The sequence below is a fragment of the Poecilia reticulata genome, chromosome 2, assembly GCF_904066995.2.
Source record: "Poecilia reticulata chromosome 2, P_reticulata-male-v2, whole genome shotgun sequence".
Classification (NCBI taxonomy): domain Eukaryota; kingdom Metazoa; phylum Chordata; class Actinopteri; order Cyprinodontiformes; family Poeciliidae; genus Poecilia; species Poecilia reticulata.
In genome coordinates this window covers 37,623,895-37,637,885 of record NC_088831.1, presented here as the reverse complement: position 1 = coordinate 37,637,885, position 13,991 = coordinate 37,623,895, and the positions used below count along the sequence as shown (strand labels likewise).

General features: G+C 39.4%; 1 long non-coding RNA gene across 1 annotated transcript; it reads right to left on the bottom strand.

Moving 5' to 3' along the window:
• Positions 1-6,727: 6,727 nt before the first annotated feature.
• LOC145550845 (uncharacterized) lies at positions 6,728-9,152 on the bottom strand. The gene is made up of 2 exons (XR_014086628.1): positions 8,616-9,152; positions 6,728-7,095 (listed from the first exon to the last, which is right to left on the bottom strand). It is a non-coding gene; the product is annotated as an uncharacterized LOC145550845 (long non-coding RNA).
• Between the last annotated feature and the right edge of the window lie 4,839 nt (positions 9,153-13,991).

Genomic DNA, 13,991 nt, shown 5'->3' with positions numbered 1-13,991 from the left:
CACCCCTAAGCAAATAAAAACCTTTACGGTAGGCAGCAGGAGCCACAGTCCCACTGAGAACACCATTATCAAGTCATGAAATCTCACATCTACAATACAGAGTATACTTGCCAAACATTTCCTTCAGTGTTGATGTCATAGTTGTCTGATTTACAAAAATCCCACAACATAAAAGTTGTGGGCTTTCTTCTCATTCAGTATTTTATTGATGCACTTTATAAATATGTTTAGGTGACAGCCAACAAAGGCAATTTCAATTGTATATTTATTTTTAGTAAATGTAGAGAAATAAGAAAAAAAAAGTAATATTTTGACAAAATGGCAACAGTTCGGCTCTGTTTTGGTTGCTATGGCAAGAATCCCCTCTTCTGTTGCTTCCAATTGCCTCTAAAGTTCTGTGTTTGAGTGCAGCCAATCAAACACAACAGGCGGTCTCTCTGACGTCTTCCTCCCTCTCTTCTGCTTCCAGCTCGAAAAAGACTAAATCCTTCAGGATCATTGGTTTCTAATTCCTTGGCTCCAGTTTTTGGAAAGTCAACCTTTTTGTGGACTTTTCATTGTGCAATAAAAACTCAAATTATTATGAATTTAACTTGAACCTAATTTTTAGGTCAAAGAGGCATTGAGGTCACAAATCAAAATGGGATTGATTTGAAATTAGGTGTGATGCTGCTTACTTAAACAATTGTGGATATAAAAAAAACACAGATGTCGGAAGATTGTTTGCCTTTTTTTAATCACAATAATCATGACATGGAATGTGGCTAAATTAAAGTGAGCTTTTGCCAAAGGTATGCTATTTTCTGTCATTGTCACATGGAGTAACTTCAGTCCATTGATGTTTCCTTCCAGTTGAGGTTAATGATTGCCTGGCAATCTTATGTTGCAGATTCAACGCCCCTTAAATCCCATAATCTTAAACCATCTGTCTCAGTACAGCAAATGTAAAGGGATGGCTCAGATTTTTTTTAAATGAGGTTCTGTTAAAAGGTCAAAAGCAGCAGATGTCATTAGGCCCTATCCTTCCTGCTTCTTAATATTCACTTCATTTAATACTTTTTCCTCTTAAATTTGGGTTTCTGTGTAACAAAAAGTGGAAATGATCATCTGAATACTCAGCACAGGTGTCACTGCCAACCGGAGCAGCTGAACTGCACCCTGCTGCTTGCCAATCAAAATATAAAATACAGTCACCACCAGGAAGCAAAAGACTGGAAGGTAATTTGGAATGAAGCAGAAATAGCTTGAAATGCTCGGTGCTTTACGCCATGTTGCCAATAACTGGCATAAAAAGATTTGAGATACGTCATGGGATATACATCGATATTTTAAAAAAAATTAAAAAAAATCCAAACAGTTTCTACGTTTTCCAAGAACTTTGTCTTGTCCTAATCCATCCATCCATCCATCCATCCATCCATCCATCCATCCATCCATCCATCCATCCATCCATCCATCCATCCATCCATCCATCCATCCATCCATCCATCCATCCATCCATCCATCCATCCATCCATCCATCCATCCATCCATCCATCCATCCATTTTCTTGCACCCTTGTCCCTTAGTGGGGTCGGGAGGGTTGCTGGTGCCTATCTCCAGCTAACTTTTTGGGCGAGAGGCGGGGTCACCCTGGACAGGTCGCCAGTCTGTCGCAGGTCTTGTCCTAATACATACATAAAATATTACTGATGATCATTTCCAGCAAATAAAAGAATAAATAGCTACCACTGCAGAATTAATGAATAAAATGACAAATTGAATATAAATGAAAATAAAAAGTATCTTATCTCATCACATTTACCATATGTAATAAGATTTATCACATTTATCACTTAACCCAAGTCACAGCAAGTGAGGATGTTTGTTGACTGAAATTAGGTAATTTATTATTTTAAATCATTCAGTAATCTATGGACCCATTTGATAAAGATGTAATTTATAATGTCTACTCTTAAAGCATTTCTCCTTGGCCAGATGGAGTTAAAGGTTTTGCAGCTGCAGCTCAATCTAAGCTCTTCAGGTTTTCTAACAGCAGCTGCAGCAGAGATATCGCCACAACATGCTAAAGAAAGTAGTTGTTGGTATCATACAGACTACATTACATGCCATTTGGGGCAAATAACCAATTACATTCATAAAATGAAATAGCAGCAATGCTGTTGTAGTTAGTTCAGCGTGGCTATCTTCTATCATTTTACACTGAGTAAATGCTGGCACAAAGGTAGCTTTAAGCGTCGAGCAGACATACAGTATGCCGGCCGTTATTTGATTGCACTTAAAATGAAACATACACTGTTTGCCACTGTTACACTGTTTTTCTTTTCTTTTTTTCCCTGCAGTTTCAATCACTGGCTGGAAGTGTCGGAAATGACTGACTTGTTTATTTTTAGGCTTTTCTGAGGGACGCAGACGTAAATATGAGCAGAAGTGCAACCTCCACAGAAAGAGTCATAATTTGATAACTCAGCTGAGCTGGGCTGCTGAGCTATTAACCTCATGTACAATGCATGAAGAGGTCCAGGGCACTTTGCATTCCACATAATAAGCAAGTGATTAAACTCAACATGGTCGGAGCAGCAGGGAAACATTAATTCATTCTACATAATCATGTCAAGTATAGAATTGCTTTTAAATATATATATGTCTGTGCATGCGTGCAAAATCATTCATAATTTCTGCTACATTTTATTGAAGGATAGACTGGCTTTTTGTTGAACTCTTCCATTTTAAATCCTACTGTATCTTTAATTCTGGGACATACTGGTGACCTGTCCAGGGTGGGTTGATGCATAGGCGTAGGAAGCGGGGGGTACGGGGGGTACATGTCCCCCCCAATATTGAAGAGAGTCCCCAATAATTTCACCTCAGTTGCGAAGAATTTTAAAATCTTCCACTCGCATGCTTTTATTTTGAAGGCCCACAACAGCACATTAGCAGAGCGCTTCCTTCACCTGAGTCTCACTAAATTGTTTATCCAACTCAAGTAATGTGAGCAATGTACATGTTTGGCCTGAGAAAAGTACAAGACTACGTTATTTTGAGTAAACTGGATTTGACTACTTTTGTCACTGGAGTGAATGCTTCAGCTCAGCGGTGCGCATGCGCAGTAAAGTGCGGTAAGCTTCCATTGGAAGACACAGAGCTTCTCTAAAGGTGAGTTATTCGTCTTCAGTATATTTTCATGTGCCATGTATGCCTTTACTACTCGCATATATGGTTACTGGTTATTTTTTCTTTGAAAAGATGATGCATAAAAGTCTTTGCAGGTTAATATGCTAATTTTAGCATTGGCTCATGGGTCCAACATTAGCTAAAACTGCCACGCCTTTTACTTGAGAGCCTTTAGTGTTTTTGACCCTGCAGGAATAGCTAGTTGGCCAAAGGAGGAGATAAACACCACAGATGTTAAGACTCTGAAACTACTAACCATGCATGGAGGGCTCCACCCCAAATCTAGCATTCTGACTAAACGAGGAACAAGGAAGGTAAATAAGGCAGTAGGGCTGTATAAATAAATCGATTCGGCGATATATATCGATATTTTCCGCCCTCGGAAAGTATCGATTTTTCATCCGCGAGTATCGAGCCGTTAAACCATAGGGGTCCATAGCCTTATAGCCCTTTTTAACGTCTAGTTTGTTACGGCGTAGCAGCAAGACTCCGCCTCCCTCAGTCTCACTTTCAACTTAAGCTTAAAGTGCACATTATAAACTACACACCAGTTTTTAAATTGTGTTAATAGGCCAAGTATAACCGGAGTTATGCTAAAATTAGTAAACCATATTTTTCCGAATGTCAGAGAAATGTCAAGCGCCGCCATTCCCCGGTTTTTACGGTTATGTGAGAGGGACTGAGCTTCCAAACGTACAAAACGAAACGAAACATTAGATTCCTGTGTTTTTGGAAATGTAAAATCTTCAATAAATAACGATGGGCTATATTTTGTTGCTGAGAAACGAAGTAAAGTTGCGCAAGTAACCGTGAAAGAGAAGCGGAATGGAGAAGCGGAAAGGAGCAGCGGCGCGAACGGAGCAGCTGCAAAAGCAGTGAGATCGCGAAATTAATGCAAATTTCGACTGGAGGCATTCACTTCGTAGTTTTTAGCTTAGCGGTTTCTGTTCTGAATATAAAGGACCTGAAGAATGAACACGGGTTGATAACATCCGCAGCGGGACATCCGCGCTGTGTTTTGAGCAGGAAGACGAAGAGGAAAAACCCGCAGCCAGAATCCGCGGCGCAGTGAGGATTTCCATGATAACAATGGCTGATCGATCATTCTTACTAGCAACAGACAAAGAGTATCAGAGACTGAGAGAACTATGAGTTCCTGGCAGTCTGAGAGGCAGCTACTCAGATCCAAGCAGGGGAATAGCGGCGCTGCGTAGCTGCAGGGAGTCGATCACTACGGGGTGAGGCGGAGCCACAACTTTAGCATTTAGAAGAAAGCAGTTTACAGCCACGGCTAACTCCGGGAGCCAAGGTAGAAAAGCCTTTTTCCCCATAGTCTAAAACAGTGTTTTTCAACCACTGTTCCGCGGCACACTAGTGATCGTCAGGTGTGCGGTGGAAATTATTCAATTTCACCTACGGTACCGTATTTTCCGGACTATAAGCTGCTACTTTTTTCCTAAGCTTTGAACCATGCGGATTGTAGCCCGATGTGGCTTTGCTGTGTATTTTTCTTCAACCACCAGGGGGCTCTCTAGCAGGAAGTGAATCATTAGAAGTCAAAATTGTAAATCAAAAGAAGAACGTGCTAATTTTCATTAAAAAGGAACTTATTGCAAAATGTTCTATATAAGATGACTGTTTTAAAGTCTGTAAATACTATTGATGATATAAATACTTTTTAAATAATGGGACATCTTTAAATGTCATGTAAAATGGAAACAAGTTGTCTCGTTTTGATGTTTTGACAGTTAATTGATTATAAATTGATAAGTATGAAAGGGGCAGGACATTATAAGATATTACATCTTCTACCTGCTCCTTTTCAAACAGAAAATATAAAATTTGCTTGTCACTTGGGCATAATAATTTGTTTTACCTCTTATTTCTCTAGTCTCTTTCATTCTATTTTATTTTATTTTTTTCTTTCTTGATTGTCTTTTTTGTCTGTTGGAAATAAAAATAAATACATAAATAAATAATTAGCTGGCCAAAGGAGGAGATGAACACCACGGATGTTAAGACTCAGAAGCTACTAACCATGCATGGAGGGTCCCACCCCAAATCCAGCACCCCGAGACTAGCCGTAAGGAAAGAGGCAGAGGACTAGTGAGTATGAGAGCTACTGTCCAGGATGAAACATCCAAGATCCATAAATACACCACGGACAAGGTCTCAACAGACAATGTGCTCATTAAATGTCTCAGACAATGGGGAACAGAGGATGAGGTGCTGGAGGTACCATCATGGGAGGACAAGCCCCTACATGGGATGTACCACCGACAAATAACTGAAGTGGCTGATATCAGGAAAACCTACCAATGGCTGGAAAAAGCTGGACTCAAGGACAGCACAGAGGCTCTCATCCTGGCTGCACAGGGACAGGCCCTAAACACCAGAGCAATAGAGGCTCAGATCTACCACACCAGACAAGACCCAAGGTGTAGGTTGTGCAAGGAGGCCCCTGAGACAGTCCAGCACATAACAGCAGGGTGCAAGATGCTGGCAGGGAAAGCGTACATGGAATGACATAACCAAGTGGCAGGCATGGTGTACAGGAACATCTGCAGAATATGGACTGGAAGATCAAAGTGGGGATCACCCCCAAAGGTGGTGGAGAATAACCGCGCTAAGATCCTGTGGGACTTCCAGATCCAGACAGACAAAATGGTAATGATGAACCAACCGGACATTGTGGTGGTGGATAAACAACAGAGGAAAGCCGTTGTGGTGGATGTAGCAAAACTAAGTGACTACAACATCAGGAAAAAGGAGCATGAGAAACTGGAGAAATACCAGGGCCTCAGAGAGGAACTGGAAAAGGCCTGGAAGGTGAAGACCACGGTACCATACCATCCCATACCAACTTTATTTATGAAGCACTTTATACACCAATAAATTGATTAAAAACAGAAGAAAACTGACCAGCAGTAGAAGGGTTAAGAACACGATAGAACCGAGCTGCAGTGCATGCTTTAGCTTTAGCACAGGACAGGACAGCGTTATCTCAAATAAAACAGGCATACGTTCTGAAAATAATGAGTCACAAACTGGTAGACCATAAGATAAAACCAGATCAAGACTGTGACTATGCTCATGGGTAGCATCAGTCAGACTGCACAAAATTAAAAGAATCGGTAACATTAAGAAATGACTGAGCCATAGGTGAAGTAGGACGACAGACAAGAATATTAAAATCACCAACAATGAGAACTCGGTCATACCTTGGCATAATATCAGCCAGGAAATCAGAAAAGTCATTTAAAAAGTTTTTGTTGTACTTCGGTGGCCGATAGACCGCAGCACACAGCACAGTGTGAGAGCTGCCGAGTTCAAATAGGCTGATCTCAAAGCTACTAAACGAGGCCAGAGCCAACTGTTTACAAGTAAAACTGCTTTTTAAAACAGTCACTATACCTACACCGGACCCTGACATCATTGGAGCATTAAAATAGCCGCAGTACCGATGTACAAGTTCATTAAAAATGCTGGAGTCACCAAACCACTTGTCCATGATTCTGTTAATAAAACATCCAATCAATAAGAGGAAAAGAAATCCCTAATGACGAAAGTTTTATTTGTCAGCGACCTGGCATTTACCAAACTGATCCTGGCAGAAATCGGCGGGTCTACACCATCAGGTGGCATCCGGTGCTCCCGGCAAAGAGGCTGCAGGTTGCTAGGATTCACCCTGCGTCTACAGGGCCAAGGAGCGCAGGGACCTGTGGTAGTGCCTGTGGTCATCGGGGCCTTCGGGGCAGTCACCCCCAAACTGGAGAAGTGGCTAAAACAGATCCCAGGAACAGCATCAGACATCTCAGTCCAGAAATGTCAGGTTCTAGGCACAGCCAAGATACTGCGCAGAACCCTTAAGCTCCCAGGCCTCTGGTAGAGGACCCGAGCTCAGCGGATGCAAGAGTCCACCTGTGGAAGGGTGAGAAGGGAATTTATATAAATATGAATAAATATATATACACATTGTCTGAGTATCTCCAAGTAGGTTTGATTTTAACTAGCGTTTCACCTAGCAGTAAACTACATTATTTTTTTCTTATGTGCACAACTATCAAACGTTTCCCAAATACAATGTGACCCCAACACTGAAACTGTGAGTTTCTGTAACAGTATATGTTGAGTAACTGAGGGAAATAACATAAACATGCAATATTTAGGGCTCTCTAACAAGCACCATGATGTGCAGAAGTGCTTACATCCCATAACTATTTCTAGCATTTGCAATGCTGCAGCCACAAATTCCAAGATATTTTACAACAAGGATGATTACTTCAGATCAACACAAAGTGCTGCATAACTGTAAAGTGTAAGGAAAATAATTTGCAAACTTTCTACCTTTCTGATAACATTTTAAAACTTAGAAATCTGACTCGTTATCAAATTTCTGGGCCTCGTCAGAGAACTTAGGAACAGGAAATTTAACAAGGCAAGTGATATCAGATCTGAAACTGTCCGAACAATATGAGATGATACATAGGGTGCTCACAGAAAGGAACATTTTAAGTCTGCTTTAAAAGCAGGTGTTTCTGTTTTTTAATAGAATTCCTTTAACTCAAGAATTAAAGCCAGTTCTAGGAGTTTAAGATAAATGGTGTTTTTTTTCTTCTCATTTCTGCCTTTGCAATGATTCTTCTTAAACATCTCTTTCTGTAAATATTTCTGTCTTTGTTCTGTAGCCTATACTTGGTATCACAAAACATTAGGCAATATCAAGATCGAATAATGGTAATATTAGTCTAAATGCAGCCAGTGGCATGTGAGCTATAACTAGCATGTTGTCTTACATTGACTTCCTCCATTCAGTGTGCTAAACATGGTTAATAAATAAACAAAATAGCTAAAAAGCTTATTTTAGGAAAAAGCCTACTTTTAATGTGGGCAATAGTTACATTAGAAATGTTTGTGCTCTGCTTTAGTTCTGAAGTTTAACTTTAAGTTTAACTCTGAAGTTCACTTCATGGCACTTGGTTACCAGTAAACACACTCTCATCTCTTAGCAACAGATTAGCAACAAAAATTGTTATTGTTCAAAAAACATAGGATTTCTTCTGCTCTCTCTCAGACGTTTACTTTATGGAACTTTGTGGAACTTGGTTACCAGAAAACGCGATCATCTCTAAGCAACAGATTAACAGCGTAGCAACAAAAATTCTTATTGATAAAAAATATGTTTCTTCCGCTCTTTTGAAATACCACTTATTTTACACTAACAAGAATTGTGCAGTTGGTGAATTTTGCAGAAAAGTTTTTTTTTTTTTTTTGCCATTAATGGCAAATAGGCTATATTAAACATACATTCAACACAAAAGTTAAATTCTCGATTTATACTTCGTGGTAGTTCGTTACCAGAAAAAAACCCGCTTATCTCTTAAAACCAAATTAATAACAAGTAGTTTATAAAACAAAAGCTCTTTCAAAATAACGCTTACCTGATTAGATACAAGACATTCACCGTTGGCAAATTTCGCAAAAGTGAATCTCTGAAGTTCACTTCGTGGCTCTTGGTTACCAGTAAACACACTCATCTCTTAGCAACAGATTAGCAACAAAAATTGTTATTGTTCAAAAAACATAGGATTTCTTCTGCTCTCTTTCAGACGCTTACTTTGTGGAACTTTGTGGAACTTGGTTACCAGAAAACGCGATCATCTCTAAGCAACAGATTAACAGCGTAGCAAGAAAAATTCTTATTGATAAAAAAATATAATGTTTCTCCCGCTCTTTTGAAATAGCCTACCACTTATTTTACTCTAACAAGAATTGTGCAGTTGGTCAATTTTGCAGAAAAGTATATATATATTTTTTGTCATTAATGGCAAATAGGCTATATTAAACACACATTCAACACAAAAGTAAAAATCTGGATTTATACTTCGTGGCAGTTCGTTACCAGAAAAAACCCCGCTTATCTCTTAAAACCAAATTAATAACAAGTAGTTTATAAAACAAAAGCTCTTTCGAAATAACGCTTACCTGATTAGATACAAGACATTCACCGTTGGCAAATTACGCTAAAGTAAATATCTGAAGTTCACTTCGTGGCTCTTGGTTACCAGTAAACACACTCTCATCTCTTAGCAACAGATTAGCAACAAAAATTGTTATTGTTCAAAAAACATAGGATTTCTTCTGCTCTCTCTCAGACGTTTACTTTATGGAACTTTGTGGAACTTGGTTACCAGAAAACGCGATCATCGTTCGTCGTCTTGGAGATGAAGCGGAGTTTTTTGTTGGCAGCGATTCAGACTCGCCAAAACTGCCAGCCCAGCCAGGGAGCCAGGGTAGTTGTAAGTAGCAACTCTAATGTTAATCACAATGTGTGAGTTAACTGATTATAAACTGTACCAGCCCCAAGGTTTATAGTTAAGGTTTACATTGGAGCCGCCTGGGAGAGCGGCGCGCGTGATCCGCACCGAGTTGCAAAGATCCAGAGATGCACGAGGCGCTGCGACACGCTGCGCATGCGGCGGCGTCAGCTCGTGCCGCTGCGTGTCCGCTTCAACGCGCACAATGAGCTCCGTGCTCATGATAAATTAAAACAAATTAAATCATTTCCATTGGCATGATTTATCACTTTTCTTTTTATTTCTCTTTCTTTCTACAAAAAACTGTATGATAAAAGCTTTCAGGTTGGTGCTTTGGTCTCAGCGAAACCTTTTTTTGAAGAAAGGTTTTATTTACAAAGAATTCAAAATTAATTTTATTTGTTGTTTTGCTTATTTATTTTGGATATTTGAAATGCCTTCCAGTTGCAGTGTTAAAAGTTCATTATAATTTTAAGTTTACTGATCTTTCAGATTGTGTTCTTGCATTATAATTTTCCCATTAACATTTATTACTTAAAAATGGTCTAAAAACAACAATAAAATTGTTTATCAAAAATCAAAATTTGTTATTGTGACAGGTCTACACACACATGATATATAGTGTAGTTAGTTTATTGCCATGGATGGCATAGTTACATTGAAAGAGTAATTTGATCACTAAATGAAAAATTCATCCATCAGCTAGAAAATGTGCATCTCTTTTCCCTCCATCGTTTACGTTTGTGTCGCTGTTGTTACATATGAAACGTATCTCCCCAAGGAAAAAGAAGAAAGCAACAATATGTGTTTTCTAAAAATAATCACAAATACTTAACTTGGATACGTAATTTTAATCTGATTATTGGATTGTAAATAGTAACACGTTAGATTACGCGTTACAAGGGGTCAGATTAGAGTAACACGTTGATGAAACCTTTGTTTGACATTTTTGCTCAAGCTATTTACGGATCTTTCAAGTTTCTGATATGTGTCCCCCCCCCAATGATAAACTTGTTCCTACGCCCTTGGGTGGATGGATGGATGGATGGATGGATGGATGGATGGATGGATGGATGGATGGATGGATGGATGGATGGATGGATGGATGGGTGGGTGGGTGGATGGATGGATGGATGGATGGATGGATGGATGGATGGATGGATGGATGGATGGATGGATGGATGGATGGATGGATGGATGGATGGATGGATCTTTAATGTTCTGTTGGAGTGATGTGTGCTTCTTGCATGCTGAATACTGATGACTGGGTGAACAGCTGTGGATGTTGTCATCAGCAGATCTGCCGGTGAAGACACATGGCAGAATGGCCTCGAGTCAGACTGGCACTGCATTGCAACCAGTTTCAACCCAACAAAGCATTTATTATTTATTTATAGTACAACACGATGTTGTCGCTGAATATACCATCGCCAAAACAAAATCATGGTAGAGGCAGTATCATACTTTATTTTCAGCAGAAACAGGGAAGTTGGTTTGTATGGATGTAAACATATTATCCTCTAATAAACCTTGAGATACCCAGTGGTAGCCGGACCCACTGACTTTGATGGGTGATACGAGTAAACTAATGTTTGGAAATATATAAAACATATCAGTAATAACTGCCGAGTAACTGCCTGTGTCCTAACAGGCTGAGGAAACCAGGACGAATCTCTGGGTTAATGAGACCAAGTTACAGATATGACTGAGTCACACATTAGTGGGTAATTGTCTTCCTGCGGGGCCTGAAAGTTGCGTTTTGCCAGGAGACAGAAGTAAGGCTTTTGTTTGCTGGCATAGCAACAAGTTCTAATGTTGGTCAACTAATGAAAGGCGACGTCAACGCTGAGATCTCCTGGGACTTTTCCCACAGGACAGAGAGGTGGGTGGAGAAGGAAGTGTGAAACCAGGAGTGGCAAAAAAACAATTACGCTGGAATAAGGATGCAAAGGAAAGAAGATGCAAATGCATTGCAAAGGAAATAATTTCTGCGGTTGATATTCAATGTGTAATAACTGTTTGGGATACAGTGTCATACAAAATCACTGAAACACATTGAAGTCATTTACATTTTCACAAACTGTATTTTATTTTTCTGAGATGTTGTATGACAGATCCCAACTTTTGTATAATTGATAAGCGAGAAAACAAAGATGATTTGTTTTTAAGGCTTTTGCAAAATAATTCCCAACAGTGGAATCTGCATTTGATTTCAGCCCTCCTTACCGTGATACCCCTAGATAAAATCCAGTGTAACGCAGTTGTGAGAATTTAGTAAATGGAGTGCAAATATTCAATCGTATATATGTTTTTTTTTGTGAGTGTGTGTATTTTGTTTTGGAGAACATATTAAATAAACATGGATTGGGTTGGGTCTCAGGCTTTCAGCATTTTATGACATGTTAATTAAACTGACAAACTCTTAGGCTTGTTGTCATGGAAGAATGAGAAGAAAGCCATTGTTAAAATAAAGTAGAAGTTAGTAGAAGCAGTGTAAAGCAAGCCATGTAGGAAACACAGCAAACATTTATATCTCCAAGATATTTGTAATTAAAGGAAAGCCCTTCTTTTTACATTTTAAATAATATAGCAAACATCCAAAAAGCAAATATATTTTACAAATATCAATTATTAAAGGCTCAAACTTTTTGTGCAACTTGGTAAATCGCATATAAAGTGAGAAGGTGAACTCTTATTTTAAGCAATTGTTGTTAAAGATGGTTGACATGCTAACATCAAATCTCAAATTTTGCACTTCATCTCATTGAAACTATTTGATCAAGGAAACTGGCAACCTCCTTTATTTTTAGATGACTATATGCGTGGTAAGTTTCATTGTGGAAATACTTATGGGTGATAATAAAGCCCACTGTTTGCATTACACTGCCATCAGGTGTGTTCATCCATGTCATGGCTTCAGCTCCATTTAAAAATGAGACAATTTCAGGCACACGTACCTCAGTGCACCGATTATTTAGCAAACTAAAATCCCAGGAGATTTTAGTTTTGTGAGCACAGCAAACACACTCAACCGCCTTTTAGACAGGAGAAAAACAACAAATTGTACGATTATGAATTATGTTATTATTGCACGGGAGGTACAGAGTTTATTGTCATGTGAGATAACTGTTGTTCCTGAAAAAGTATTTCAATAAAATATTTGGCATGTGATTCGCCACTTCACTTCAAACAATGGTATTTAAAAACCCTAGACACCTTTTTATTTCCAATATCGAAGCAAGTTTTAGGAGCAGATTAATCATTGTTATTTAGAACTGTGTGAGAATCTTCCAAAATTACAACTAATTAAAATCTATTCCATCCACGTACAGCCAAGACACATCACCAGTCCATCACAGGGCAGTGTAGAGATACACAACCATGAATGCACACACTTACAGCTAAGGACAATTTAGAGAAACCAATTAACATGACAGTCATGTTTTTGGACTGTGAGAGGAAGCCGAAGTACCCAAAGAAAACATCTACACAGAAAGATTTCAACGTAAAACACTCATGTCTGGATATTTCAATTTCACACAACAAAGGCACTGAATACAGATACTGCAGCATATTCATTCTGTGAAGTGTGAACAAAAGCAAAGGCAGAGACTTGACAGTGAGGATGGAGGCAGTTTGCTAAACCAAGGCTCATCTGGCGGAACGGGAAGGTGAAAAAGCAGGGCAGACAGGATGGGAAGGACGCAGGCGACAGGCAGGAGTCAGACAGATAACAGGCTGTGGCACCACAGCCAATCTGGCAAACACATACTGAAACCTGTCCTCCATACACCACATACTGGGAGCCTGATAAGGGACAGCTGAAGTGGATGATTGGATCACGTGACTGGACGCAGCGCAAAGCTCAGGGAGGGCAACTAGTGGGGACACACAGGATGACAAGGTCTGCAGCTTTCCACGGTCATTAAAGGGCTGATGTGTAGAGACAGTTGGAGGCTGAACGGGGGGGAAGGGGCGACGTGTCAACACAAATGACGCCAATGTTTGACTGTAGAGCCTATTAAAAACGCTGCCCACCAGCTGCTTTGACAAAACTCTGAGCTACCTTTTCCTCCTATGTCGTCTTTCTCCACTTGGTGTCGTCTGCTGTATTTTTCTTTTAATAAAGAAAATATGAGATATATAAAAAAAAAAAAAAAGGTGGATCACAAGAACGTTGTCACAAGATACCTCAGGTTCCTCATGTAGAAAGTTATGATAAAAATAAAAACGGTGTCAATTATTTAACAGAGGGACAAGCAGAGACATGCAGATGGTTTTACATGAAGCTGTCTCATCAGCACATGTTGATTAACTATGTGCCCCTGCATTCATCAAGCTGTAAACACTTGTGAGATTTCATTAGACATCATGAATTCATGTACACACTAATCAGGCAGCTCCTGCTTTCAGGATGTTGCCTCTAATTTTTTTAAATTTTTGTTCAGCCTGTTGTCAGGATCTATTTTACGTGTTTGAACACAACGAATTGAACTCAGT